Source organism: Thermobia domestica, chromosome 12 (assembly GCF_964235325.1).
Source record: "Thermobia domestica chromosome 12, izTheDome1.hap1.1, whole genome shotgun sequence".
NCBI lineage: Eukaryota > Metazoa > Arthropoda > Insecta > Zygentoma > Lepismatidae > Thermobia > Thermobia domestica.
This window is the reverse complement of record NC_137465.1, coordinates 43,331,646-43,337,196: the sequence shown is the minus strand read 5'-3', so window position 1 is coordinate 43,337,196 and position 5,551 is coordinate 43,331,646. Positions and strand designations below refer to the sequence as shown.

At 34.5% G+C, this 5,551-nt stretch overlaps 1 protein-coding gene across 1 annotated transcript in view; it reads left to right on the top strand.

Annotated features, from left to right (window-relative positions):
* Positions 1–202: 202 nt before the first annotated feature.
* Positions 203–5,551, top strand: part of LOC145666438 (clavesin-1-like) — a 65,368-nt gene continuing 60,019 nt past the window's right edge. Inside the window, exon 1 of the mRNA XM_081733664.1 lies at positions 203–406. The gene's annotated coding sequence lies outside the window, so the exon portion shown is untranslated. The remainder of the gene's footprint in view (positions 407–5,551) is intronic.

Here is a 5,551-nt window from a genome sequence, read left to right as displayed (position 1 = left end):
GTAAAGAAAAGATTTTTAATATAATAAAATGCCATGTAGCGCGTTATCTTATTACAAAACTTCCTGGTGCACAGGTCACATGACCTATCATGTCATGAGGACTCACTTTCTGTTTTCTGAGATTCGAAAAATGAGGTTACCAGCTTTATTTTCTTATTTCCTATTCATATGACTAAAAGAAAGAAAAAAACGAGAACATCTCACTGATACGGTATAGTCCGTTGAGATCATTTCTCACATTTACGTAGTATTGTGATTTTGCGTCAAAAATTGTTTAGACTCCGTAAGTGTTTCTAATCGCTACAGTGCTTGATCCTGTTGGAAGAGCATGAGTTAAAGTTTTATAAAAGAAAAGGAGAGTCATTGTTTTCTATTGTGTACTATCAACTTGTGTTCTATTTATCAGGTAAATTTTACAGTTTGTTTTTTATTATTATTTTAAAGTTATACTTACAGTGTTCTACGATATCGACAATTTCATACTACATAAACCAATTTCTACCGTTAAGGTTTAGCTATTCAGTAAATAATAATAATAATAATAATAATAATAATAATAATAATAATAATAATAATAATAATAATAATAATAATAATAATAATAATAATAATAAATTGAAGCTAGTGTATCGAAGCTACTATGATTCGACTCGATCAGCTTTTGTGTCTGTCTTTTCCATGATAACTCTCACTAAACTTACCAGATTTTAAATAAACTTAGTATGTGACTTTCCTTACCTTCAGAAATAATCATATTGTTAAAAGATGCAATCTGTCAGGAACTAGGGGTAATCATAAGTATTCTATCTTTATTGTCAGGTAACTTGGCGCAACTGAAAATCTTTCATGTTCCACGGTCTTCCGCCAACTTCTTCGTCTTCATGTACGATTTTTCTGTTTTGATATCGATCATTAATTTGTAGTCTTCTTCACCCCATCCCTCTCTTTCCTGCCACTATGCCCTCTACTACTTCACTCATGATACATTTCCTTCTTAACCAATATTCCAACCAGTTTCTCTTCCTCTTCTTAATAATATTTAAAATTGTTCTTTTATCTTCCATCATTTCTAACACCACCTCATTTGTTTTCCTCTCGACCCAGCTAATTCTCTCCATTCTTCTCCACCCCCACATTTCGAATGCTTCCAGTCGGGGTTTTTAATCGTTTTTGCATGATGTCCATATTTCTGCCCTATACAGTACAACACTGCACACGAAGCATTTCCTGAGTCTTTTTCTAAATTCTTCGAGCTTAAGTTACAAGTGACCAATTTTAACCACAAGTAATGGGGATACTATCAGGATGTTCTGAACAAAGTATAATGTTGTCCATCTCATGTTAAAAGTTTCTCCATTACCCCTTAAGGGATCCGGGGTTTTTGGGCTATTTTTTAGACTTTCAGTCAAGCAGCTACTGCATCGTCACTATTTATCCTAGGATCATGGTTTATACCTCATTCTCTTCAGAATGGAGCTGGCTTTCAAATGATACCACTTGCATGCTCATACCATATACCAGGAGCGGAAAAAATGATGTCAAATGGAAAATTTCGGAGGGAAATTTTTTTCTCGCACTTTGGGCCCCTCTGGAGCAACCCTGTGTAAACGTAGCCATCTAAAAATAATCTGATAAATAGTACTTGGTATACTGAATGTGTGTGCCAAATTTCAAGTTTCTATCTTGAATACCAAGGGCGGGAGAAATTTTATCAGGAATTCCCACCCTGCCCCAAATTACCGTAAAACACCATGATCTCAGGTAAAAAATTTCCTGAGACATCCCTAATTACCCTAGGGTCACGTTTCGCCCATCATTCTCTTCAGAATAGAACTGCCTTTCAGGCGGTATGACTCACGTGTCTCCATCGTGTATCTAAGGCGGGAAAATGAGGAAAAACGGGATTTTTTGGGTCTAAATATCCTTTTTTCAACTTTTAGCCCCCTGGACCCCCCCTGTTTTAACGCAGAGATCTGAAAAAATCTGGTAAATACTACTCGGTGGGCTGAATGTTTATGTACAATTCCAATTTTCCAGGTGCAAAAGTAAGACCGCCAAAAAAAAAAATATATATATATATATATATACCGACAATGTCCCATATTCCCGTATACAGAGGGAAATTTTTAAACATTCCCTGAGACATCCCTAATTACCCTAGGGTCATGTTTTGCCCATCATTCTCTTCAGAATAGAACTGCCTTTCAGGCGGTACCATTCACTTGTCCCCATTATGTATCTAAGGCGGGAAAATCCCGTGAGAGGGACTTTTTGGTAAAAATTTCCCTTTTTCAACGCTTAGCCCCTCTGTACCCCCCTGTTTTAACGCAGAAATCTGAAAAAATCTGTTAAATACTACTCAGTGGACTGAATGTTTGTGCACAATTTCAATCTTCTAGGTGCAAAAATAAGCCAGCACAAAAATAGTACCGAAAATGCCCAAAATTCCCCTATACAGAAGTATGTTTTGATAAAAATTTCCTGACACTTCCCTAATTACCCTAGGGCCATGTGTCGCACATCATTCTCTTCAGAATAGAACTGCCTTTCAGGCGGTACCATTCACTTGTCTCCATCATGTATCTAAGGCGGGAAAATGGGGAAAAACGGGGTTTTTGGGTTGAAACGGGATACCCTTTTTTCAACTTTTTGACCCTCTGGATTCCCCCTGTTTTAACGCAAAAATCTGAAGAAAAAATCTGGTAAATACTACTCGGTGGACTGCATGTTTGTGCAAAATTTCAATCTTCTACGTGCAAAAATAAGCCTGTCAAAAATACTTTACATAAACCCCCCCAAAAAGTATTACACGAAAATATAAATTTTAGACTTATGACGTCATCACCTCCTATGTCTCGACACAGGAAGGTGTGAAACCATCCGTAATGTCTCCTGCAATGCCTCTGGACTTGAAAAACAAAAACAAAAACAAAAACAAAAACAAAAAACCGGACGAAAAAGCTCAAATAGGAGAGTTATAACGTAATGTACCAAGTACACGTAACGTAATGTACACCCGTATGGTACAAATTGTACCACAAGATCCCCAAAGGGTTACACAAGCAAAACTATTTTCCACTATAAAGCAGGTGAAAATTATTTGATTTTGATACATTATACTTTCTTCAGGACATCTGGATTAGCCCCATTAGTTGTGGTTGAAAGTGTTTACGTACAAGCTGGTAAAAACAGATATACTCCCTAGCTTCGAAGTTTCATTACTTAACCCACAAAAAACCCAAACATTGTTCAAATAAGAATTTTTTGAACAAAACTTTCATGGTTCACTAAATGAGGGCCTTAGATAACAGAAATGTCCAAAAAAAAAAAAAAAGTGTTTTTGAATGAATTGGAAACCCAATATGACACCTGTGACTCAGTGAGGAATAAACGTAGTTTACACCTTTAATTTAGTACATGAACAATTACTATTTAAAAAGAGTAATTATTGACCCTTTTAGATACAGGAAAAATAAATTATTAGGGAGTTAAATACTTACTTATCATAGGAATAAATAAAATATATCCGGAATCTGAAAGGTGCTCGAGAACTCCATGAGCCACATGCAGCTACTGACAAGAAAAGTTGAATAAAATTGCTAAAACCTGAAGAAAAGAAACGAAACAAAGCTTGCTACAAAGGTTTATGTGTCGCTTATAAAGTACAATGGGTATTTGTGTAAAACGTTTGAAACTAACTTTATAAGGTCAACAGGAAATCATTGTGACACCTGTGATACACTGGGGATTAGTGGGTTAAATATCATGAAAGAAATACCACTTTTTCTCCATAAATTTCATCAAAATAATTGGATTTTAATACAATATGTCATATTATCTTTGAGTATTCATAGTTACCCTAGTGATGGGTATTTTTTTTTTTTAATGAGTATAAGGTCGAATTTGCAACCGCGCAACTCTTACTTGAAAACCAGTATGTTCCACAATATTTTTATCAAAGACTATATTTGATTTTGGAAGAATATAGCGCAAACTTCGTTTGAGGCTCCCAATGATCTCTCAACATGGAGTAAAAATCAGTGATGAATGAGGAATAGACTTAGGCCAATCCCTGCATCAGAAGAAAAGGACCTTCCACTACAACTTTCGGTTTAAAAAAAAATCGATTTCGCTCGAATATGATACTATATGTTTTTCTCAGGCTTCAAAATCATTTAGAGTGCTTGGGTTTAGAATTATTATTGAGAGTGAGGGAGTCGATTTAGCTCTCCCGTCCACGGCGATTTATGAAATATGTTCTACGATACTTTTAATATGAATTGTCCGATTTTGGCAAAATATGGTTTACAGTAGGATGATTTTACAAAACCTTGCCACAAACTCTATATATGCATGCTTCTCGTAAATTTCATAAAAATTCTAATATATGTAAAATTAAAAATAAATAAATAAATAAATAAAAGTTTCGGTTGCTTCCATAATGCACAGTATTATTATTATTATTATTATTATTATTATTATTATTATTATTATTATTATTATTATTATTATTATTATTATTATTATTGCTTAGTTAATGAGAGGTCCCTTACCTTAAATTGATTAGCTTCTATGTCCAATGGACCCTCACCAATGTCTTAGTCCTAACGCAGTTTTACTTGTTTTTGTATGTTCTATCAATTGTAGAATTTTCCCTTTTCTTTCACCAGCCCTTTTATGATATTCCTTGGAACATACATATATGTATTTTTTTTTTCATTTTAATTACTCCCCTTTAATTCCCATCTCCCTCATTTTTTCAAAATTATCTCCATTATTGCTATGTGTTCATAGGCCTATTATATCCGTTTTTTTTTTTTTTTGCCATACTTCCTCTTTAATCTTCCGTTCGACCCACCCAAATGTTCTCCAATCTACTTCATACTCATATTCCGACAATTTTTGGTAACTTTTTTTTTTTATAATGTCTGCATTTCTGCTCCATATATAGCATAATATTCTGAAATACTTCATATTTGGTTAACCTTTCTCTTAAATTACTATTCAACGACCCTAAAATGTGCTTTTTTCCCCCCCTTTCTTCCTGAAAAGTTTCTGTCCCGATTCTTATCGTTGCGTTCATTCTCTGTTTACATTTAAAATCTCCACTTCTAGAAAATAATACTACCTACATTATTAAAATTAATATGCGTAATAAACCTTCCTTCTTCTTTCCAATCACCATTGTTTAGGAGATCCTATTATTACCATTATTATTTTCGATTTGGATATCTGACCAACCGGGAGAAATATGAAGATATACTAGACTTCAGCTAACTGGGGACTTCGCCTCCAGCCCACCCAAATTCGCTCGGCCTACGGCATCCCATATTTCCAAATATCTTTAACAAATTTCTAACCTTAAGGGATTTCAACATTAAGGGACTTCGGGATATGGCCATGTTACCTTAACACTTGCAATCCCGGTTCTTTCATTTTTCCCTTGTAGAGGAAATATCACAAACGCCGAAATACATCTTTAATTATTTTAGATGAAAAGTCGAAATACCAAATTTCGTGTCTCTAATCTTAACGAATTTAGAGATATGGG